Raw genomic sequence first — 26,227 nt, forward strand, 5'->3', positions numbered from 1 at the left:
AAAAATGTTTCCTGTTCTTCTTTATTGCTTCTTGGTTGTCTCTTCTATTGTGTAGGAAAAAAGTAAAGAAGTGAAAATGAGGAAGTCACTGAAGATCTTGTCCGTCTCTTCCACTTTTTACAATGCCATAATTTCCGTTATTTGTGGTCTTCTACTTTTCTACCAAATCCCCATCTCAAATTCTTTGTTCTTAAAGAAAACAGCAGTGCACAAGTGAGTCTCTCATTGTGTCAGCATTTGTGGAAGAAAAAAGTGGATAGAACTAACAAGTAACTCTCCCCTCATTTCCTAGGGACCGTTTCTTTGTAGCTAGATTTGTTTAAAATGTTTTGAGAAAAACATTGTTTTTGAGAAAACTCATATGTTTTTAACCTACCAGTCTTCAAATTGCTTTCTGATCTACAGGAAAATCACTCTGAGGTTAAGGCACTAGGAAAAATGAAAATGCCGTCCGTCACGGAATTAGAGATGCATTTGATTTTTGCACTCAAGATTCAGCTTTTGAAAAGTATTGGCCCATATAAATAGAAAGAAATAAACAGCCAAATTTGCCTACTTTTTTTTTTTTGCATGTGTTTTAAAATCATACCTGAAAGTGTTATGGGCCTGGTGTAATTGCATTTGCAAATAAAATGTAGGAAGCTCTAGTGCTCAGAGTACAATTAGGTGGGTTAATTTTCCCTTTCTGTTGTAATATCAGTAACTTCAAGCCTCTTTGGTTGACTGTTCTTCCTTGTAAACCTTCCCCTGTAGGGGAAATCAGTATTTCAGAGCCACCAAAGAAAATGAGCTTGTCTAAAAATAGTTGCCTGCTGACAAGACTTTAGCAGATTTTTTTTTTCTGGTAATACGAAAGCTTTACAAAATGGAATGAGGTCAAATATGACAGATGTAGGGCCTCCCTGGTGGCGCAGTGGTTGAGAGTCCGCCTGCCGATGCAGGGGATACGGGTTCGTGCCCCGGTCTGGGAGGATCCCATATGCCGCGGAGCGGCTGGGCCCGTGAGCCATGGCCGCTGGGCCTGCGCATCCGGAGCCTGTGCTCCGCAACGGGAGAGGCCACAACAGTGAGAGGCCCGCATACCGCAAAAAGAAAAAAAAAAAAAAAAAAAAAAAAAAATATGACAGATGTAGTCAAATCCACTTCTAATCTGTAAATCCCTGCAGTTGTGCTAATTTTTAAATGAATATTTTGAAGTTTTACTGAATTTATGACATTCTCAGCATTTCCCCATATCTCTAAGCGTTTGGGGGTACTCGGTTGCATTCTGTGCTTTGTCGATCAGTGCCCTGTTCGCTGGTACCCACTGGGTCCTGCTTACTAAAGCCTCAAATGAGGTTCTTTTTTTTGATATTTTCTTTTTTATTTATTTTAATTTATTTTTTGTTTATTTTTTATACAGCAGTTTCTTATTAGTTACCCATTTTATACATATTAGTGTACACATGTCAATCCCAATCTCCCAATTCATCACATCACCACCACCCACCTCGCCGCTTTTCCCCCTTGGTGAGGTTCTCTTTTGCTCTGCTTTTATTTGTCAGGAATTGTTTTCTACCAGCCCCAAATAATCAAATCAGTTTGCTATAATACTCTTTACAGCTGTGGTTCTCAACCTGGGGCGATTTCCAACCTGCCTCTATCTCTTCCCCCCAACATTTGGCAATGTCTAGAGGCCTTTTTTTGTTGTCCCAACTGAGGAAGGGGAGTGGGAGTGAGGCCTAGTGTTATCTAGTGGGTAGAAGTCAAGGATGCTGCTAAACCTGCTCACAGGACAGCCCCTTGCAGTGAAGAATTATCTGGCCCAAAATGTTGATAGTGCTGAGGTAGAGAAACTTAGAGCAATAGTTCTCAATTTTTGTAGCATATAGAATCACCTTGGGGGGCTTCTGCCCAGACTCACCCAGACCAATTAAATCAGAGTATCTGAGCAGTAGGGCCCAAGCCTCAGTGTCTTTTAAATCTTCCCGGGTGATCCAAGTACACAGCCAAGGTTGAGAACCGCTGCTTTAGAGCAAACATTTTTAGAGGGTGAGACTAGCTTAGGCATCATCCCAGATGCTTTCCTTACTAAAGTACCTGAAAGGGCATCATTAAAATGTGGTTTGACGTATTGGGCAATGTCCCATTATAGTATGATAGTGAGGTTCAAATGAATTTTTAACAACGTTTTATATTCTCTAAACCCAGTACTTATAACTTGAGGGACTGCTATTCTCATTATCATATTGGAAGTTTGTTTCCCTTGGCTCTTTCTATCCTTCTAGTAAGTGGAGATTGAAAGTATATACTGGTAGCTTTAATGGATAAAGTTCTCTCAGATAATATTTGGGGCATGTTTGGAACATTGTTGATTTGTTTCCCTTGAAGTTTTCGCATGTATCTTTTTCTACTGGATGAACAAGTTTCATCATTTGTATCTACCCAAATGGATGTGCTGTGCAAAGTATAGGATATGAAGTATCCTCTCTAAGAATATTTTATACGAATTTTTGCCCTTGCATTCCATTCTTCACCATTTTCTCTCACCAAAAACTGAATCTTAAAATGCATGTACAGCCACCCAAAATAAATAAATATTCTCCAAGTATTATTAATGTATAGCTTTTTATTTTATTTCAGATGCCTGTGTTGATGATGCAGGTTCTCAGGAAACCCCCAAAACCGTAAATGTCTTTCAAGGCTTTTGACCATCAGGATAAATTGAACAATCCTCAGTGATGTATTATATAGTAAAAACCATTCCATTTATAAAAACCAGCACACACCTGCCTAGTAAACAATAAAACTGTCCTCTTCTACATTTGCCTCAAAGCCTTAGTGGAAATCAGGTTGTGGAACTCTGGAAAACACTTAGCTTCTTTGAAGAAATAGAGTGTGGTGTTACTCATGGAGAGCCTTCTGATATTTCGGTCATTAACCTGCTCTGCTGCCTGTGCTCCCCACGTCTGTCGGTGGATGCTGGGGAGTAATCAGAAGGAATGGAAGAGAGGAAGGGGGTGGTGGTGACTGCAGAGCCCAGAGGCTGCTCGTGTTCTAGAGGTCAGTCAGGTACCTCAGGCAGGACGGGGACAAGCCCAGGTTTTCTGGGGGCTGAGGTTTACACAATTTGCGGAATCGTCTTTAGGAAAAAAGAATAAACATTAGGCGTAAAATGAAGATTTATTTAGCATGAGAAAAGAAACCACAACAAATTATAAATTTAAAGAGCTAACAAATACCCAAATATCAGAGAACCTAGAAAAATAACAAAATATAAAATGGGGCCAATAAACAGTGGTACCTACAGAATAGGATTGCTATTAAGATTAAATGACATAATACGTGTAAAGCAGTGTGCAGGGGTTACATGCATGGGATTTTAAAAATTTTATTATTATTATTTTACTTTTGGCTAAGGGACGGAGAAGTGGATCTTTTTTTTTTTTAATGGCTTCCTAATATATGGGATGGATGAGCACCTGAGGACAAAGGAGAGGTGGTGATACTGTCATGCCAGGGATGCTGTCTCAGTTACCACCTAGCATGTACCAGAATTTAAGACAAGTTTCTCAGTGTCACAAAGCATGCAGAAATAGCGAGGCTTCGCTAGGGAAGGAAAGAACTTATAAGGCCAATATTAGCAAGAGACGGTCTAGGTTCCCCATACTCCAGCACCCCACAGAGAGGTATGTCCGTGGCCAGGGCTCTCTACTGGACACATCATGGTGTCTATATAATGTAGAGAAACCATATCTTCACACCCTACATTACTTTCCTTTTTCTGTAAGCAAGTGTGAGAGCATTCTTCTCAGTGATGGAACACATTAACTTCTCAAACTATATATGCCAGCTTTTTACAGCTGTTAGCTGGGAATACCCGCTTCCCAGACCCTGAAGACCTTGGGCCACAGGAAGTTGTAGCCCCTCAGTCTAGAGGAGGAAACTCCAGATTCCATGGAAAGCTGAGTTTGGGGCAACCCTCCCGCTGGGAGATTCCTTAGTTCTTAATTAGCTCATCATCCAGGCAGTTGAAGTCAGCCCTCAGTGTCACTTTTGGACAGTGCTGCTCCTCCAATCACAGATATCGTCTGTTCTCTGCTTAACTCCTAGTCTAGATCTGAGCCCCAGTGGGAACAGGGATTTGGGTAAGAAATTTAAAGGAATTTAAAGTCCCCATTGTGGGAGACTCTGGGCATACTTAGTGCTACTGTAGGACCGAGGGGTCAAGGTGCTGTAGAGGACCAATTTCACACCACTGCTTGGGAACGCCCTGACACCCATTGGGTTCCTCGAGAATTGGCGGCTTTGGTTACATTGGGAGATGGCACCTTTGTTGTGGACAATTTGTGATGGACATACCCTTACAGCATGTTGGATTATAAGGAAGAAATCTGTTTAAATTATCTCAAGAAAAAAGGTTTATTAGAAGAACAGAATCTTTTGGAATTTAAGGAAGAGCTGAATAGTCATATAACCAAGGCAGCTCTAGAAACCCTCATAGGATTGTATGGATCTTCATTCTGGGGCACTGTCATTCATGTGATTAATTGTTTCAGTTACTACTGCTTTGTAATGTACCACCCCAAACTCTCTGGCAAAAAAAGAACAAGCATTTTCTTATGCTCATGGATTCTAGGGGTCAAGGTATAAGGGGAATGGCCTATTTTTGCCCCCTGATGTGTAGGCCTCAGCTGGGAGACTCAAATGGCTGGGGCTGGGGAAGCCACTTCCAACATAGCTTCTTCACACATACTTTTGGCACCTTGGTAACAACTGCTAAAAGGTTGGGCTTCCCTTGGGACTGTTGGCCTGAGTGCCTACACATGGGCTCATTAATACGGGGGCCAAAAGATAGACTTTTTATTAGGCAGTGCAGCGTTTTGGGAGGGAGTGTCCTAGGAGGGAAGGTCCAAGAAATAATCATTCCAAAAGATCCGGGTAGAAGTTACATGCCTTTTTTGTTTGTTTGTTTTAAGGGGAAAGCATTTTATTTGAATGAACAAGATAAGTCAAAATGCACATTGAGTATTGTGTACATATTTAATAATGTGTACCAAATAGATAATTCTTAATAAAATATAGCAATTTATGCTTATGCAAAATTGAAAAATATATTTCTAATTTCTTAATGGAGGACATTGTGATAAGTAATATTTCCTCCTCTATGTCTCAACCATCTTGTTTGTTTTTTTTTTTCCAACATCCTTACTAGAATATGATTGCTTTACGGTGGTGCGTGCCTTTTTTTACCTAGCCTGGGAGTCACGTCTGCCAAATTCTCTTGGTAAAAGCAGTCAAAGGCCTGCCCGGGCTCCCGTGGAAGGAACAGAGACTCATCTCTTTGGGGAAGGAATATCAAAGCATTTGTGGCCATTTAAAATAATTGTTACACTGGACCACCATCTTGACTTTGTTTCTTGGTTTAGATTCTTTCTTTTTTTTTTAAAAAATTTTATTTTTTTTATTAGTTTCTGCTTTATAACAAAGTGAATCAGTCATACATATACATCTGTTCCCACATCCCTTCCCTCATGCATCTCCCTCCCTCCCACCCTCCCCATCCCACCCCTCCAGTCGGTCACAAAGCACCGAGCTGATCTCCCTGTGCTCTGCGGCTGCTTCCCACTATCTATCTACCTTACGTTTGGTAGTGTATATATGTCCATGCCTCTCTTTTGCTTTGTCACAGCTTACCCTTCCCCCTCCCCATATCCACAAGTCCATTCTCAAGTAGGTCTGTGTCTTTATTCCTGTTTTACCCCTAGGTTCTTCATGACATTTTTTTTTTTAATTCCGTATATATGTGTTAGCATACGGTATTTGTCTTTCTTTTTCTAACTTACTTCACTCTGTATGACAGACTCTAGGTCTATCCACCTCATTACAAATAGCTCAGTTTCGTTTCTTTTTATGGCTGAGTAATATTCCATTGTATATATGTGCCACATCTTCTTTATCCATTCATCCGATGATGGACACTTAGGTTGTTTCCAGCTTTGGGCTATTGTGAATAGAGCTGCAATGAACATTTTGGTACATGTCTCTTTTTGAATTCTGGTTTTCTCAGGGTATATGCCTAGTAGTGGGATTGCTGGGTCATATGGTAGTTCTATTTGTAGTTTTTTAAGGAACCTCCATACTGTTCTCCATAGTGGCTGTACCAATTCACATTCCCACCAGCAGTGCAAGAGTGTTCCCTTTTCTCCACACCCTCTCCAGCATTTATTGTTTCTAGATTTATTGATGATGGCCATTCTGACTGGTGTGAGATGATATCTCATTGTAGTTTTGATTTGCATTTCTCTAATGATTAATGATGTTGAGCATTCTTTCATGTGTTTGTTGGCAGTCTGTATATCTTCTTTGGAGAAATGTCTATTTAGGTCTTCTGCCCATTTTTGGATTGGGTTGTTTGTTTTTTTGATATTGAGCTGCATGAGCTGCTTATAGATTTTGGAGATTAATCCTTTGTCAGTTGCTTCATTTGCAAATATTTTCTCCCATTCTGAGGGTTGTCTTTTGGTCTTGTTTATGGTTTCCTTTGCTGTGCAAAAGCTTTGAAGTTTCATTAGGTCCCATTTGTTTATCTTTGTTTTTATTTCCATTTCTCTAGGAGGTGGGTCCAAAAGGATCTTGCTGTGATTTATGTCATAGAGTGTTCTACCTATATTTTCCTCTAAGAGTTTGATAGTTTCTGGCCTTACATTTAAGTCTTTAATCCATTTTGAGCTTATGTTTGTGTATGGTGTTAGGGAATGATCTAATCTCAAACTTTTACATGTCCCTGTCCAGTTTTCCCAGCACCACTTATTGAAGAGGCTGTCCTTTCTCCACTGTACATTCCTGCCTCCTTTATCAAAGATAAGTTGGCCATATGTGCGTGGGTTTATCTCTGGGCTTTCTATCCTGATCCACTGATCTATCTTTCTGTTTTTATGCCAGTACCACACTGTCTTGATTACTGTAGCTTTGTAGTATAGTCTGAAGTCAGGGAGCCTGATTCCTCCAGCTCCGTTTTTCGTTCTCAAGATTGCTTTGGCTATTCAGGGTCTTTTGTGTTTCCAAACAAATTTTGAAATTTTTTGTTCTAGTTCTGTGAAAAATGCCAGTGGTAGTTTGATAGGGATTGCATTGAATCTGTAGATTGCTTTGGGTAGTAGAGTCATTTTCACAATATTGATTCTTCCAATCCAGGAGCATGGTATATCTCTCCATCTATTTGTATCATCTTTAATTTCTTTCATCAGTGTCTTATAATTTTCTGCATACAGGTCTTTTGTCTCCTTAGGTAGGTTTATTCCTAGATATTTTATTCTTTTTGTTGCAATGGTAAATGGGAGTGTTTTCTTGATTTCATTTTCAGATTTTTCATCATTAGTGTACAGGAATGCCAGAGATTTCTGTACATTAATTTTGTATCCTGCTACTTTACCAAATTCATTGATTAGCTCTAGTAGTTTTTCGGTAGCATCTTTAGGATTCTCTATGTATAGTATCATGTCATCTGCAAACAGTGACAGCTTTACTTCTTCTTTTCCAATTTGGATTCCTTTTATTTCCTTTTCTTCTCTGATTGCTGTGGCTAAAACATCCAAAACTATGTTGAATAAGAGTGGTGAGAGTGGGCAGCCTTGTCTTGTTCCTGATCTTAGTGGAAATGGTTTCAGTTTTTCACCATTGAGGACGATGCTGGCTGTGGGTTTGTCATATATGGCCTTTATGATGTTGAGGAAAGTTCCCTCTATGCCTACTTTCTGCAGGGTTTTTATCATAAATGGGTGTTGAATTTTGTCGAAAGCTTTCTCTGCATCTATTGAGATGATCATATGGTTTTTCTCCTTCAACTTGTTAATATGGTGTATCACATTGATTGATTTGCGTATATTGAAGAATCCTTGCATTCCTGGAATAAACCCCACTTGATCATGGTGTATGATCCTTTTAATGTGCTGTTGGATTCTGTTTGCTAGTATTTTGTTGAGGATTTTTGCATCTATGTTCATCAGTGATATTGGCCTGTAGTTTTCTTTCTTTGTGACATCCTTGCCTGGTTTTGGTATCAAGGTGATGGTGGCCTCGTAGAATGACTTTGGGAGTGTTCCTTCCTCTGATATTGTTTGGAAGAGTTTGAGAAGGATGGGTGTTAGCTCTTCTCTAAATGTTTGATAGAATTCGCCTGTGAAGCCATCTGGTCCTGGGCTTTTGTTTGATGGAAGATTTTTAATCACAGTTTCAATTTCAGTGCTTGTGATTGGTCTATTCATATTTTCTATTTCTTCCTGAGTCAGTCTTGGCAGGTTGTGCATTTCTAAGAATGTGTCCAACTCTTCCAGGTTGTCCATTTTATGGGCATAGAGTTGCTTATAGTAATCTCTCATGATCTTTTGTATTTCTGCAGTGTCAGTTGTTACTTCTCCTTTTTCATTTCTAATTCTATTGATTTGAGTCTTCTCCCTTCTTTTCTTGATGAGTCTGGCTAATGGTTTATCAATTTTGTTTATCTTCTCAAAGAACCAGCTTTTAGTTTTATTGATCTTTGCTATCGTTTCCTTCATTTCTTTTTCATTTATTTCTGATCTGATTTTTATGATTTCTTTCCTTCTGCTAACTTTGGGATGTTTTTGTTCTTCTTTCTCTAATTGCTTTAGGTGCAAGGTTAGGTTGTTTATTCGAGATGTTTCCTGTTTCTTAAGGTGGGATTGTATTGCTATAAACTTCCCTCTTAGAACTGCTTTTGCTGCATCCCATAGGTTTTGGGTCGTCGTGTCTCCATTGTCATTTGTTTCTTGGTATTTTTTAATTTCCCCTTTGATTTCTTCAGTTATCACTTCGTTATTAAGTAGTGTATTGTTTAGCCTCCATGTGTTTGTATTTTTTACAGCTGTTTTCCTGTAATTGATATCTAGTCTCATAGCATTGTGGTCAGAAAAGATACTTGATACAATTTCAATTTTCTTAAATTTACCAAGGCTTGATTTGTGACCCAAGATATGATCTATCCTGGAGAATGTTCCATGAGCACTTGAGAAAAATGTGTATTCTGTTGTTTTTGGATGGAATGTCCTATAAATATCAATTAAGTCCATCTTGTTTAATGTATCATTTAAAGCTTGTGTTTCCTTATTTATTTTCATTTTGGAAGATCTGTCCATTGGTGAAAGTGGGGTGTTAAAGTCCCCTACTATGATTGTGTTACTGTCGATTTCTCCTTTTATGGCTGTTAGTATTTGCCTTATGTATTGAGGTGCTCCTATGTTGGGTGCATAAATATTTACAATTGTTATATCTTCTTCTTGGATCCATCCCTTGATCATTATGTAGTGTCCTTCTTTGTCTCTTCTAGTAGTCTTTATTTTAAAGTCTATTTTGTCTGATATGAGAATTGCTACTCCAGCTTTCTTTTGGTTTCCATTTGCATGGAATATCTTTTTCCATCCCCTTACTTTCAGTCTGTATGTGTCTCTAGGTCTGAAGTGGGTCTCTTGTAGACAGCATATATATGGGTCTTGTTTTTGTATCCATTCAGCCAATCTGTGTCTTTTGCTGGGAGCATTTAGTCCATTTACATTTAAGGTAATTATTGATATGTATGTTCCTATTCCCATTTTCTTAATTGTTTTGGGTTCGTTATTGTAGGTCTTTTCCTTCTGTTGTGTTTCTTGCCTAGAGAAGTTCCTTTAGCATTTGTTGTAAAGCTGGTTTGGTGGTGCTGAACTCTCTCAGCTTTTGCTTCTCTGTAAACGTTTTAATTTCTCTATCAAATCTGAATGAGATCCTTGCTGGGTAGAGTAATCTTGGTTGCAGGTTTTTCTCTTTCATCACTTTAATTATGTCCTGCCACACCCTTCTGGCTTGTAGAGTTTCTGCTGAGAGATCAGCTGTTATCCTGATGGGGATTCCCTTGTGTGTTATTTGTTGTTTTTGCCTTGCTGCTTTTAATATGATTTCTTTGTGTTTAATTTTTGACAGTTTGATTAATATGTGTCTTGGCGTATTTCTCCTTGGATTTATTCTGTATGGGACTCTCTGTGCCTCCTGGACTTGATTAACTATTTCCTTTCCCATATTAGGGAAGTTTTCAACTATAATCTCTTCAAATATTTTCTCAGTCCCTTTCTTTTTCTCTTCTTCTTCTGGAACCCCTATAATTCGAATGTTGGTGCGTTTAATGTTGTCCCAGAGGTCTCTGAGACTGTCCTTTGTTCTTTTCATTCTTTTTTCTTTATTTTGCTCTGCAGCAGTTATTTCCACTATTTTATCTTCCACCTCACTTATCCATTCTTCTGCCTCAGTTATTCTGCTAGTGATCCCATCTAGAGTATTTTTTATTTCATTTATTGTGTTTTTAATCGATGCTTGATTCATCTTTAGTTCTTCTAGGTCCTTGTTAACTGTTTCTTGCATTTTGTCTATTCTATTTCCAAGATTTTGGATCTGGGAAATAGAATCTTGGATCATCTTTACCATCATTATTCTGAATTCTTTTTCAGGTAGACTGCCTATTACCTCTTCATTTGTTAGGTCTGGTGGGTTTTTATCTTGCTCCTTCTCCTGCTGTGTGTTTTTCTGTCTTCTCATTTTGCTTATGTTACTGTGTTTGGGGTCTCCTTTTTGCAGGCTGCAGGTTCGTAGTTCCTGTTGTTTTTGGTGTCTGTCCCCAGTGGCTAAGGTTGGTTTAGTGGGTTGTGTAGGCTTCCTGGTGGAGGGGACTAGTGCCTGTGTTCTGGTGGATGAGGCTGGATCTTGTCTTTCTGGTGGGCAGGTCCACGTCTGGTGGTGTGTTTTGGGGTGTCTGCGGACTTTTTATGATTTTAGGCCGCCTCTCTGCTAATGGGTGGCGTTGTGTTCCTGTCTTGCTAGTTGTTTGGCATAGGGTGTCCAGCATTGTAGCTTGCTGTTCGTTGAGTGAAGCTGGGTGCTGCTGTTGATATGGAGATCTCTGGAAGATTTTCGCCGTTTGATATTATGTGGAGCTGGGAGGTCTCTTGTGGACCAGTGTCCTGAAGTTGGCTCTCCCACCTCAGAGGCACAGCACTGACTCCTGGCTCCTCAATTTGGGATGATTTGTTGTCTATTCATGTATTCCACAGATGCAGGGTACATCAAGTTGATTGTGGAGCTTTAATCCGCTGCTTCTGAGGCTGCTGGGAGAGGTTTCCCTTTCTCTTCTTTGTTCTCACAGCTCCTGGATCTCAGCTTTGGATTTGGCCCCGCCTCTGCGTGTAGGTCGCCGGAGGGCGTCTGTTCTTCGCTCAGACAGGACAGGGTTAAAGGAGCAGCCGCTTCGGGGACTCTGGCTCACTCAGGCCGGGCGGGATGAAGGGGCACGGAGTGCGGGGCGAGCCTGCAGCGGTAGAGTTCGGCGTGACGTTGCACCAGCCTGAGGCGCGCCGTGCGTTCTCCCAGGGAAGCCGCCCCTGGATCCCGGGACCCCGGCAGTGGCGGGCTGCACAGGCTCCCGGAAGGGCGTTGTGGACAGTGACCTGCGCTCGCACACAGGCTTCTTGGCGGCGGCAGCAGCAGCCCCAGCGTCCCACGCCCGTCACTGGGCTCCGCGCTTTCAGTCGTGACTCGCGCCCGTCTGTGGAGCCCCTTTAAGCAGCGCTCTTAATCCCCTCTCCTCGCGCACCAGGAAACCAAGAGGGAAGAAAAAGTCTCTTGCCTCTTCGGCAGCTCCAGAGTTTTCCCGGCTAGCTGTGGCACATTAGCCCCCTTCAGGCTGAGTTTTCGCCGCCAGCCCCAGTCCTCTCCCTGCGCTCTGACCGAAGCCCGGGCCTCAGCTTCCAGCGCCTCCCGCCCCGGCAAGTGAGCAGACAAACCTCTCGGGCTGGTGAGTGCCGCTCGGCACCGATCCTCTGTGCGGGAATCTCTCCGCTTTGCCCTACCCAGGTATGTGGGGAGTTTCTTGCCTTTTGGGAGGTCTGGGGTCTTCTGCCAGCGTTCAGTAGGTGTTCTGTAGGAGTTGTTCCACGTGTAGCTGTATTTCTGGTGTATCCGTGGGGAGGAAGGTGATCTCCGCGTCTTACTCTTCCGCCATCTTACCCGGAAGTCTTGGTTTAGATTCTTGACCTAGGGAAACTGATTGGCTCAGCTCATTATGTAGATCAATTCCTCTGGTCCTGTCAGCTGTGGCAAACGGTGCAGGCTTTCATATTTAGTAGAACTTCTCTTCCCTGGCTCTGGAATAGGCAGGTTATCTAAAAAGAGCTTGTTGTTGAGGAAGAAATAATGGGATCTCTAACGTAGACACTGCCAAGAATGGCAACCATATTACCACCTTCCATAAGCATTCTGGTGAATAGAGGGAACCTGGGCAAGAGAGAAGAAATAGGGAAAACACCGTAGGGTGAATGAAGCCCATGGAACACACAAGTTCTATCAAGAGCATGGCATTTGAGTTATTTATGTTTATATGACATCCACAAGAAAGTGAGGTCTGGAAGCATTCAGGTTAAGCGGTAAGTGAATGATATGAGAAAATCAACCTTGTTCTTGAAATGAGAACAGATTCTACCTTGAGCAAAATCAAAACCAATAGAACCACTTCACAGCTGCTGTAGATTCCTGACTTTTAGAAGCAGATGTTAAATATCAGATTTTCTTGGCTTTTAGTCTGGCAGTTCTAGTCAATAATTAGCAACACGGAATGAAATATCTTTCCTCTGAGATTCTCAAGCTGCTTAAACTGATCAGTTAAGTTTAGCTGAGCATCCTGGGGTAGTAAGCAAAGGGAAACATGCTTCTTATTTTGGTGTGTACGCTATAAAAGCAGGCACTAAAAAAGAAAAAAATGTTTTCTAATCTTCCTTTCTGCATGGGAGAACAAACTTGGGAGGTTAAGTAACTTTTTCAGGATCTCAGAACAATTGAGTAGAGTAGAATAGCCAGTTTTTAACTACCAAAACTTTACTGGGAGCCAACATTTAAGCACTACTAACCTGCTTCATATAGAATTTATAGTGGTGGTGGTTAGCCAAAGATGTCTGTACGATTCTTTATGCTTGAGAAGAGGCTAGGAAATGTCTGTGACTTTGTAAACTAGTTCTGTGGATCTCATGAGCAGCAGATTTTAAGGGTAATCAGACCTTTACTAGAAAAAGATATTTGCTATGGAAAGGGAGAAGGCATGATTCTTTTGTAGAATGTATTGATTGAAGTGAATGTTGTACTCACTGTTTTTTTTTTTTGATGGTTAACTGATTTACTTTCTGAAGTTTGAAAAAGTATATCTTATTTTTTTTTAATACAGCAGGTTTTTATTAGTTATCTATTTTGTCCATATTAGTGTACATATGTCAATCCCAATCTGTACTCACTTCTTATGTCAAGGGGAAGAAAGGAGAAAATAGACTGAAACAAAATGAACAATTCCTTAGGAAAATCTGACATCTGAAGAGTATAAGGACTTCAGCGTCTCATGTTGAAGTCAGTTTTTCCTAACAATATTTCTTAATCTGTTTACTTACCTGTCTGGTTTTCCTTTTTTTTCTTTAATTTTTATAGCACCAAGTCCTGTAAAATCAACATGATGATTACCCTGTAATAAGTTCCTCTGCAGTGGGAAGTCTTAGAGAGAAACAATTTGAGTATTTCTTTCCACTCTGTTAATACTCTAAAACAGTAATTCTCACCCTTACAAACCAGCACTTTCTTTTTATAACAAATACTTTTTAGCACTCTATTTACCATCCTGAAAAGAAATCCGTAGATAATATAATCTACCTACATGCATAATGCTTTAAAAGTTCAGTAAAATGCCCTAATACAAAGGGAAAAACAAAGGAAAAGTAATGTATAGTAAAATTGCATGTATTTCATGTATTTCAATATATAAATATTCAGGCCCCAATACATTAAAAGTCATAATGGAGTTGTCAGATGCCTGCGCTTAATGCTGGCAATACCTCCATAAGTACAGCAGCTACAGATGCAGGCTGACAGTTGAATTATTTTGACAACTCAAATACAGTGAGTGGTGCTGTTGTTGGTGAAGTGATTTTTCCAAGATGGGACTAACTCGTCATAAAGTTCGAAACAAAACAGATTGCAAGTTCCTCTTAATTTGCACAGTAGTTGCATTCCTGGAAGATTCAGTGTATAATAAAGCCATTCCAAAGATACTTTTTGTTTATACATATAAACAGGTTTTTCACCTCTGTTATTGGAAAGGTGCGTGGGATGTGGGAAAGTGTTTTGCAGGACTGTGTATCATGTTGCAGAAGCTCTAGTGTCCCTGACCCTTGCATCTGTGTGTGTGTGTGTGTGTGTGTGTGTGTGTGTGTGTGTAACCCACAGTCATTGTGACAACCAAAAATGCTCCCCTAAATATTCAAAATGCCCCCATTCAGAGCCAGTGCTCTAGATAATCTGGAACAAAGGTGAAGAATTAAGTTTAGGTGAGAGATGAGTCTTCCTGAGTACATTTTGAATGTTTTTGATTCACTTTCTTTGGTTTTGAGATGTTGAGAGCCACTGTTCCATTTTCTAATATTGGAACCTTCAGACCATAAGATCTCAGGAAAAAAGAAAGGTGGTGTGATGGTTTAGATACAGTGCATTAAATTTATAGCTTTCACAAAATCATTTGAGTTTCATTAGAATCCCTAGGATTTGGTTAGGCAAAGAAGATGCCCAATTGCAGATACTAGTTGAAGCCTAATCACCATTTTAAGGAACCCAGAAAATGGGGTTGTGTAACTATTGGGCAATTGTGTAACTATTTTATGAAATTAAGTATATATATAATATATATACATTTTATATATATACACATTTTATACATTATATATATTTTATATATAATATATACATTTTACATACATTTTATATTACATTATATATATATATATATATATATATATATATATATATATATATATATATATATATATAAGTCTTTCTAGGAGTTATCGAGATTCACTGTGTGTCTATTAGAATCTCCTGAAGGTCACACTGTCTCATTTTCTGTGGAATTCTTGGAACCTGGGCATTAACTGAAGTCCCAAGAGCTATGGCCTATGGGAAAGACCCACAAGAGGAATCTAAAGCCATTTATGTACTAATGAGAACCCAAAGTGCTTAACTAGAAAGTGACCAGTCTAATTTCTAAAATGTATACCATTCATCTCATTATGTTGCAGTCAGTATAAACATTTATACGTATGTATATGTACATGCATTTATAGTAAATTTATGAAGAGAGTGCCATCTCTAGGTTCCCTGGGTAATATAATAACCAATAATGACAACAATTATTGACAACTTCTATGTACTAGACGCTGTTCCAAGCGCTTCACATGTTCAATTCTCTCAACAGCCCTAAGAGATAAGTATTATTATTTTACATGGGGAATTGTTACCTAGGGAAACTGAGGCAAAAAGTGGTTAAGTAACTTGCCTAAGGTTCTGTAACTAGTAAGTAGAAAAGCCAGAATTTGAATCCAGGCAGTCTGTGTTTCTGGAACCCAAGTTCCTAACCATTATACTATACATGTTTAAGAAATAACAAGACTGAAGATATGGGTTGGGTTGGCAATTCATAATACACAAAGAGGCATCTCTTTTTTATTATTTATTTGTTATTTTTAAATTTTTGGCTGTACCATGTGGCATGAGAGATCTTAGTTCCTCAACCAGGGATTGAACCTGTGCCCCCTGCATTGGGAACAGAGTCTTAACCACTGGACTGCCGGGGAAATCCCAAAGAGGCACCTCTTAACTACATCCTGCTCCCAAGTCTGATCAAGCTAAGTGTTTGGAGGTGATAATGGTTGAGAAAACTCTTACAGCTTTATTCCTTAAGTGTCTACAGGGAATTCCCAGTGTTAATTTCAGTGTAACCAGAAGCACATGAACAGCACTGTCTGTAAAATTAGGAAAATGGCAAGTGTCACCTTCATTCAATTCATCAAAATTGGGGCCCAGGACTCTCCAACCTACAGAAATTCCATTCTGACTCATTTAAGCAAAGAAAAAAAAAATGGAATGTGAAATTTATTGGTTCCATAAGTGGAAAAGTCCAGGGGATACACTTGATTTATAAATGGTTTGATTGAAGTCTCAAATGATATCAAAGCTCTTATCTCTCTCTCTCTGAGCTCCGCTTCTCTTTGCATGTTAACCTTATTCTTGTCCCTTGCAAATAGTTTCCTCCTTGGAGCCACAAAGAATATTCACAGCTTGTGATTCCAGAGTTAGAAGGAGCCTCTCTTTTCTGTTATCCATGGGGGAGACTTTGGCCAGTGTGGCTCACATGCTCATCTTTGAAACCAAGAGCTGTGCCAAGGAGAAAGAACTCTGGCCAGCCTGAACCATATGCGCATCTACCTCAGCCCTCTGTGGGAGGGTAGGCAGACACCGTGGACCTCATGGCTTAGAAGACAGGTGGCGCCCCAGGGGAAAGCAGTGCTGCACAGGTTAAAACAACTGCTTCCAGGACATAAACTAAGCCAGAACCTGACTGCTACTACTTCTGTATTTCCAGGCCGTTTTGTCTCCAACTTGTAACTGAATTGTTGACCCAGGTACAGTGTTTACTTTTGTCATGATGAGGTTTTTTTTTTTCCTTTGTTTTGTTTTATACATGAGGATATAGAATTATAAACAGTGCCCGGCATAGGGTAGTTGTTAGCTGATATTATTCTATGCTTAAAAGTAAAAATGGTATTTCTGATATTACCTCAATAATGAATGTCGAGCAAAAAACTTGTTATAGAGTATTCTGGTCTCAGGTGATACCTAGCAACAATATCCCAAGGCTTGTCAGCAATTAGATGAATTATGGAGCAGGATTTCCTAATCTCAGTTACTCTAGAGTTGGATAAATTATCTGATTCACTACAGCAGAGTTGGGTAGGGGAAAAGGAAGTCAGATAAGAAAATATGGGAGCTGAACTACAACCTTTCATACTAAAGAGGGTTAGAAGAGTGGAGAAAAAGTTGCCTCTTGCCTGCCCCAGGTCTGCCAGTTGGAAAATATTGTTCTGGTAATGATTCTAAAGCATCATTGGCAGTCTGCCCACCTTGGGTGGTTGGGAGAGCTTTGTAAAACTATAGCTCATGGACCTCAACCCTGGAGACCTATTTGGTAAATGGGGAGGGGCCCAGATTCCCAGGATAAGTGATGTGCAGCTAGACATGAGAACTACAATCATCAACCTCTGTGATTTATGGAGGAGCAGATGCCATAGTAAGAACACAGAGCAGCAGTTCAGGCATACCCAAGCCATAAAAACAACATTCAAATGGTATCTCCAGACATAGACGGGATTGCACCTGTCCCTCATTTCGAAGACAGAGCCATTCCGGACTCTTTTATTAGTTCATTTTTCTCCCATCAGGGACTGACATGCAAAGACTGCTTTTTCCTGCCCCATACCAATCCCCCCTCCATTTCCCCCTTTTTCTTTTTCAGTTCAGTTAATTTCACTTTGAACATTTTCTTTCTCATGCATATGAGCAAATTCATTTGTGTCATTTTATTTGTGTCATATTTTATTTATTTTATTTTATTATTGATAATTTATTACTTATAATTTGATTACTTTATAATTTTTATTTTATATTGGAGTATAGTTGATTTACAATACTGTGTTAGTTTCAGGTGTACAGCAAAGTGATTCAGTTATACATATATGCATATCCATTCTTTTTCATATTCTTTTCCTGTATAGGTTATTACAGAATATTGAATAGAGTTCCCTGTGCTATAGAGTAGGTCCTTGTTGATTATGTATTTTATATATAGTAGTGTGTGTATGTTAATCCCAAACTCCTAATTTATCCCTGCCTCACCTTTCCCCTTTGGTAACCGTAAGTTTGTCTTCGAAGTCTGTGACTCTGTTTCTTTTTTGTAAATAAGCTCATTTGTATCATTTTTTTAGATTCCATGTATAAAGTGATAAGATATGTTTGTCTTTCTTTGTCTGACTTACTTCGCTTAGTATGATAATCTCTAGGTCTGTCCATGTTGCTGCAAATGTCATTATTTTGTTCTTTTTTATGTCTGAGTAGTATTCCATTGTATAATGTTCCATATCTTCTTTATCCATTCATCTGTCAGGTTGTTTCCATGTCTTGGCTATTGTAAACAACACTGCGATGAACATTGGGGTGCATATATCTTTTCGAATTATAGTTTCGTCTGGATATATGCCCAGGAGTGGGATTGCTGGATCATACAGTAATTCTATTTTTAGTTTTTTGAGGAACCTCCACACTGTTTTCCATAGTGGCTACACCAACTTACATTGCCACCAACAGTGTAATAGGGTTCCCTTTTCTCTACACCCTCTCCAGCATTTGTTATTTGTAGACTTTCTAATGATGGCCCTTCTGACTTGTGTGAAGTGGTACCTCATTGTGGTTTTGATTTGCATTTCTCTAATGATTAGTGATGTTGGGCATCTTCTCATGTGCCTACTGGCTGTCTGTATGACTTCTTTGGAGAAATGTCTATTTAGGTCTTCTGCCCATTTTTCGATTGGGTTGTGTGTGTGTGATTTTTTTTTAATATTTATTTATTTTTGGCTGTGTTGGGTCTTCGTTTCTGTGCGAGGGCTTTCTCTGTTGCGGCAAGCGGGGGCCACTCTTCATTGCGGTGCGCGAGCCTCTCACTATTGCGGCCTCTCTTGTTGCGGAGCACAGGCTCCAGACGCGCAGGCTCAGTAGTTGTGGCTCACAGGCCTAGTTGCTCTGTGGCATGTGGGATCTTCCCAGATCAGGGCTCGAACCCATGTTCCCTGCATTGGCAGGCAGATTCTCAACCACTGTGCCACCAGGGAAGCCCCAGTTGTGTGTTTTTTTGTTGTTGAGTTGTATGAGCTGTTTGTGTATCTTGGAAATTAAGCCCTTGTTTGTCGCATTGTTTGCAAATATTTTCTCCCATTCCATAGATTGCCTTTTCATTTTGTTTATGGTTTCCTTTACTGTGCAAAAGCTTATAAGTTTGATTAGGTTCCATTTGTTTGTTTTTATTTCTATTCCTTTGGGAGACTGACCTAAGAAAACATTGGTATGATTTATGTAAGAGAATGTTTTACTTATGTTCTCTTCTAGGAGTTTTATGATGTCATGTCTTATATTTAAGTCTTTAAGCCATTTTGAGTTTATTTTTGTGTATGGTATGAGAGTATGTTCTAACTTCATTGATTTACATGCAGCTGTCCAACTTTCCTAACACCACTTGCTGAAGAGACTGTCTTTTCTCCATTGTATATTCATGCCTCCTTTGTTGAAGATTAATTGACTGTAGGTGTGTGGGTCTATTTCTGGGCTTGCTGTTCTGTTCCATTGATCCATATGTCTGGTTTTGTGCCAATACCACACTGTTTTGATTACAGTAGCTTTGTAGTATTGTCTGAAGTCTGGGAGGGTTATGCCTCCTGCTTTGTTCTTTTTCCTCAGGGTTGCTTTGGCAATTCTGGATCTTTTATGGGTCCGTATAAATTTTAGGATCATTCTAGTTCTGTAAAAAATGTCTTGGGTAATTTGATAGGGATCACATTAAATCTGTAGATTGCTTTGGGTAGTATGGCCATTTTAACAATATTGATTCTTCCAGTCCAAGAGCATGGGATATCTTTTCATTTCTTTGAATCAGCTTCAACTTCCTTTATCAGTGTCTTACAGTTCTCAGTATATAAGTCTTTCACCTCCTTGGTCAGGTTTATTCCTAAGTGTTTTTTTTTTTTTGATGCAATTTTTAAAGGGATTTTTTTAGAACTTTCCCTTTCTGATATTTCATTGTTGGTGTAAAGAAATGCAACACATTTCTGTATGGTAATTTTGTATCCTGCTACCATACTGAGTTTATCAGTTCTAGTAGTTTTTGTATGGAGTCTTTAGGGTTTTCTATATATGGTATCATGTCATCTACATATAATGACAGTTTTACCTCTTCCTTCCCAATTTGAATACCTTTGTGTCTTTCTCTTGTCTGATGGATGTGGGTAGGACTTCCAATACTATGTTTAATAGAAGTGGTGAGAGTGGGCATCCTTGTCTTCTTCCAGATTTTAGCAAGAAGGCTTTTAGCTTTTCACCATTGAGTATTATGTTGGCTGTGGGTTTGTCATAGATTGCTTTTATTATGTTGAGATATGTTCCCTCTGTACCCACTTTGATAAGAGTTTTTATCATGAATCGATGTTGAATTTTGTCAAATGCTTTTTCTGCATCTATTGAGATGATTATATGATTTTTGTCTTTTCTTTTGTTCATGTGGTGCATTGCACTGATTGATGTGCATATGTCAAACCATCCTTGTGAACTTGGGATGAATCCCACTTAGTCATGGTGTATGATCTTTTTTATGTGTTATTGGATTTGGTTTTGCTAATATTTTGTTGAGAATTTTTGCATCTATATTCATCAAAGATACTGGCCTGTAATTATCTTTTCTGGTGGTATCTTTATCTGGTTTTGGTATCTGGTTTTGGTGGCTTCATAGAATGTCTTTGGGAGTGTTCGTCCTCTTCAGTCTTTTGGAAGAGTTTGAGAAATATCGGTAAAAGTTCTTCTTGGTATGTTTGATAGAATTCACCTGTGAATCCATCTGGTCCTGGACTTTTGTTTGTGGGGAGTTTTTTTTTTTTTTTTTTTTAACAGATTCTATTTCACTTCTAGTGATTGGTCTGTTCAAATTATTTATTTCTTCTTGATTCACTTTTGGTGGGCTGTATGTTGCTAGAAACTTGTCCATTTCTTCTAGGTTGTTGAATTTGTTGGCATATAATTGTTCATAGTATTCCCTTATGGTTTTTTGTATTTCTGTGGTATTGGTTGATATTTCTCCTTTTTCATTTCTTATTTTGTTTATTAGGGTTCTCTCTCCTCTTGGTGAGCCTGGCCAGAGGTTCGTCAATTTTGTTTACCCTTTCAAAGAACCAGCTCTTGGTTTCATTGATTTTTTTCTATTTTTTTAATCTCTATTTATTTTGTCTCTGATCTTTATTATTTCCTTCCTTCTAAGGACTTTAGATTTTGTTTGTTCTTCTTTTTCTAATTCTTTTAGGTGGTAGGTTAGGTTGTTTGAGATTTTTCTAAGGCCTGCATTGCTATGAACTTCCCTCTAAGAACTGCATCCTACAGATTTTGTATGGCTGTGTTTTCATTGTCATTTGTCTCAAAGTATCTTCTAATTTCCTTTTTGATTTCCTCATTGACCCATTGGTTTTTTGGTAGCATGTTGTTTAGTCTCCATGTAATCATTTCTCATTTTTTTTCCTGTGGTTGATTTCTACTTTCATGCCGTGAATGATGATCTTTTAGGGGAACTTGAGTGTAACCTCCTTTTAGGGATTGTTTTCTGGGCTAGGGATTTCTGGCTGCCCACCCTCATATCTTAGAACCTCTGATTTTTATTTGGGCACAATGCTGTCTAGAATAGAAACTATATTCGCCAGCCTTCCTTGCAGCCACATGGGGCCTTGTGCGACTTTGTATGACTGCTTGGGATTCAGAGTCTAGGGCAGGTTTGCCTGGTTGCCTGGCTTGGATCATGTGCTGGTTGCAGCTGTCAAGGAAGGCTGAGAAAGGGAGTATCTGGGCTGCATGCAATAGCATCAAGTCAAACAATCTATATGCCCAACAGTAGGGAAGAATTGTAGTAAGCTGAAGGTTCAAAATAACCTGTAATAACCTAAAAACCCTCCCACTGATGATTAGTCAGAACAACTTCAGTGCTTCAAATTAAGGGATTAGAAGGAAAAATCTGTCTAAAAATCAGAATGAGCTAAATGTACTTCAGCCTTATACATAAAAATTGAAAATTGAACAAATAAGGGCAAGAAAACATAATTGCCTTAAGATGAATTAGAACATTTAGAATAGAAAACATACCACAAATCCTCTATAAGCTCAGATTTGGCAGAGGGGGTGTGGTTTATTTTTTAATGTTTATCTTATGTATATAAAAGCAATGGAGGTTTGTTCTAGTGAAATCAGAAAGTACAGACAACCAAAAGTAGATTTAAAAATCCATAATTCTATTTAGAGACAAATACTGCTTCTACCATCATATATATTTGTTGCCAGAATCCTTTTTGTATACATATGTAATCATATATTATTATTTTCTATAGAATTGGAATTATTCTGTACATGCTGTTTTATAACTTTACTATCATTTATTTAAGCCATCCACTAATTTGGGGTATTTCGGTTATTCCAACAAGTCCCTGTAATGGGCCTTTAATTTGTTATGACTAATCATTCATTTACTATTAGACATTTAGGTTGTTCTTACTTTTTGCTGTTGACAACAGTAGGAGTAATTGGTGAAACGAAATAGGAATTATATGAGAGATCAGAAATAAATAAGCCAATATTTTAAAAATTAAGTTTGTTTAGGAGGTTCTTCTAACCAACCTGCACTTAATTTACTTGTGAGGTTAACTAAGTGTTCCTGGCCCCCATGTAAAACATGCCGATGGACATCCATGGGAAGATGGACCCCCACGAAGACAGCTGCTCTCTGGAACATCCTTTGCTGGAATGCCAGTTCCACTGGGGCTAGGAGTTGTTTTGTTTTGTTTTGTTTTGTTTACATTATTTTTTAAAATATTCTTTTCCATTATGGATTATTGCAGCATACTGAATATAGTTCCCTGTGCTATACATTAGGACCTTGTTTTTGTCCATTCTAAATGTAATAGTTTGCACCTACCAACCCCAAATTCCCTGTCCATCCTTCTCCTTCCCCCCTCCCCCTTGACAACCACAAGTCTGTTTTCTATGAGTCTGTTTCTGTTTTGTAGAGAGGTTCATTTGTGCCATATTTTAGATTCCACATATAAGCAATATCATTTGATATTTGTCTTTGTCTGACTTACTTCACTCAGTATGATAATCTCTAGGTCCATCCATGTTGCTGCAAATGGCATTATTCATTCTTTTTGTGGCTAAGTAATATTCCATTGTGTATACGTACCACATCTTGATCCATTCATCTGCTGATGGACATTTAGGTTGCTTCCATGTCTCGGCTATTGTGAACAGTGCTGCTATGAACATAGGAGTGCATGTATCTTATTGAATTATGGTTTTGTCCGGATATATTCCCAGCAGTGAGATTGCTGGATCATATGGTAATTCTATTATTTGTAGTTTTCTAAGGAACCTCCACACTGTTCTCCATAGTGGTTGTACCAACTTACTTACATTCCCACCAACAGTGCAGGAGGGTTCCCTTTTCTCCACACCTTCTGCTAGGAGTTTTCTCTGTGTAATTTAACTTAAATACTAAGTGCTTTAGAACACGTGTGGCATTTATTGAGTGACTGACTGAATGAATAAATAGGGAGAAATATATAAAAAATCAAGAAGTATTCTGCTCGCAGATTGTTTTCTGCACTTGTCTTTAAATGGATGACATTTTACTCTGCTTAGAGAACCTGAAACTGTATAGCCAAGACCAGTGGTGCTCAAACTGCAGCATGCGTCGGGATCATCTGGAGAACTAGGCGCCACCATGGGGTTTGATTCAGTAAGTCTGGAGTGGGCCCTGAAAATTTGTATTTCTGTTAAGTTCCCAGTGTTACTGACTCTGCTAGTCCAGGGAACACATTTTGAAAAGAACTGTTCCAGATAATACCTGATGGATGTGTTTTATATGAAAAGACAATCTGGAACTTGGATATCAGGCAACCACCAGTCTCAAATGTTCTGGCTAATGGAGTTTTTATTGTCCATGGAGACCCGGGAAAACTGAGTCACAATGGCTGAAGCCTTCACCTTAGATACCATCTTCAGCTAAAGACAAAAGAGGATGTTGGGGTAGTGGTTTGGGACCTCAGAGTGGAGGAAGACAATTCACATGGGGATGGAAAAGCAAATGTTTGGTAAACAAATGTTTGTTGGGTCATACAGAGACAAGGGGACACAAAATGGATTCGATTTCTCAGCCTTGCTGTTTCCCCCACCATACCTGGCCCATGTGCTTTGCAGATATCTCTGGTGATGGCTGTATTCCAGGAACAGGCCCTCTATCTAAATTCTTTCAGGCAGTTAGGGAGAAGGTCGAAGTTTCTTCCTGAGTCTTTTGGGTCTTGATTGTTTTCAGCTCCAAATAATTTGCATGTCAAAAAGATATTTTGGATTGGCAAATTTTGTTCCCTGTCAAGGGAGGCTGTGAAACTGAGTATCTGGGCTTTTCAGTGTCTGTAGCAGGAGGTAGACTCTGCCTCTGACCCATTATTAAAATGATGAAGATATCTCTGTATCTGTTAAGTATCCGCTGGAGATGACTTCTGAGTTTTTGACCTTGAGTGAAAGGGAGAATGATAATGCTGTTGGCAGAAGTTAGGATGCTGTCAGGGGAAACCAGATTGGGAAACTATTTGTTGTATTCTTTTACATGTGTCATTTATGGCTATTTAAGTATGGCATAGGAAATCTGGACAGTTCCAAGCAGTCACATTTTCAGATGCCAAGTGGTCTGGTTTAATGACTAACTTGTCATCTTAAGGACAGCCTTAGATCAGTCTGGAACAAGACTGAGTAATTCCAGGTGTTGGTAGCCGGTTTTATTCTGGCTCTAAAATTCTCTTGATGGGATTAAAGGAAAAAAAATCAGTTGGACAAGTAGGAAGCAAACAAGCAGATATATTTTTCAGTTTTGCTTTTCTAGTATTATAAATTACTTCTTCTAGATTAAATAATAAAAACCTATTACTAGCAATCTCAAAATAAAATTATTCATGTCCTGAAGAACCTACCAGGACTTAGAATGGCTCAGGACCACAGGAAGCAGGATCCTAGTCTCATACACAAGGAAACAGGTTTGATGAAAAAATTCAGAAGAGAATATCATAGAGCCTATTTGGAAAATATAATAGAAGGCTATAATAGAATATAATAGAAAATATAATAGAAGGAAAGTAATATGTAACTAAAGGCTCTTATTTTACAAATTACTTTGAATATGTAAGTAGCTTTTGTATTCAAGACAAATAACATTACTGAAAAAATTTCTATGTGTTGGAAGACATTTCTACAATCCAATTTCCGCATTAAAAACAACATAATGAAATTGCCTCACATTGTACTTGAAATGACCACAAATGCCATACTTACGTACAACAGGATTGATTTTCACCTGGGACTCACTGTTCTAGTTGTTTACAGCCAGCATCTGTTCTAATTGTTTAGCATCTGTGCCTTGCTGGTTGTTAATGTTTTTATTATCATCCCTGCTAGAGCATGTATTTATTTGCCAAATAGCAAAAAGTATGTACAAATTAATATAACAGGAACAAAACACATAAAATATTATTTAATCTGATGTAGTTCTTATTGTTATTCTTGTACTTCACTCTCTCTTCCCTCCCCTTTTTTTTCTTTCACAGCAAATCATAAAGATGACTTTGTTGTCACCTTCATTAGAGTCACAGAATTCAAAAGGACTTTTTTGAGGGAGATTTTTGACAGGCATCTTTGAAGAGATGTCTGGGGAGACTTGGAGCGCCTAGGTGACACTTTAGGAAATTGAGCAAGAATGAATAAAGTCATTGGCAGTGTTAGCAAGACTACTAGAAACCTTTTCTTTAGTGTACATTTTTATGAAGAATAAATATTGACCATTAAGTTATATCACTGTAATACAGGGATAATTTGTAAAGCACTGTGGGTATAAAGTGATATGATCCCAGTAAGCCCAGAACTGAGGGGGTTGACCTGAAAGTTATTTCATACTTGCTCTTATTAATAATGAGTTACCAAGGTACATGGCTTTTTAGTAAAGACCTTGCCCTCTAAGAGGATTGATTTTAGTTTTTATGACTCTATTGAAATTTTAAAAAGCTGCTTGTGAATGGAGCCATGCTTTCTCAGTAAATGCCACTCAAAATATGACATGATTGCTACCTCTTGGAAAAACAAACACAATTATGGTGCAATGAGCGGTACAATGCAAATATACTAATAATAGTTTAGATTTTTTAGTACATTCTATGTGCCTGTACGCTTTTATGCATTCTAGATGTAGCAATTCATTTAATCTTCACAAACACCCTATGAGGAAGTAATAATTAATATGTTCATTTTTATAGATGAAAAGACTGCAACACAGAAAGGTAGGGTAACTTGCTCTAGACCACACACATGTATGTGGCCACACTGGCCTTCTACTGCTAATAGTCTGGTTCCAGACCCTATAGTCTAGTAAAGCTCTGTGTCATATTGTATTACACTTAGTAAGCCATATTTCACTGCCCTAATCTGCTTATGACTCATAGTATTCATTTTG

General features: G+C 38.8%; 1 protein-coding gene across 1 annotated transcript in view; it reads left to right on the forward strand.

Moving 5' to 3' along the window:
• The window catches only part of PPM1L (protein phosphatase, Mg2+/Mn2+ dependent 1L), a 322,971-nt gene that overhangs the window by 213,108 nt on the left and 83,636 nt on the right, over positions 1 to 26,227 (forward strand). The window lies entirely within an intron of this gene.

The sequence above is a fragment of the Mesoplodon bidens genome, assembly GCF_964165515.1.
Source record: "Mesoplodon bidens genome assembly, chromosome: 5".
Classification (NCBI taxonomy): domain Eukaryota; kingdom Metazoa; phylum Chordata; class Mammalia; order Artiodactyla; family Ziphiidae; genus Mesoplodon; species Mesoplodon bidens.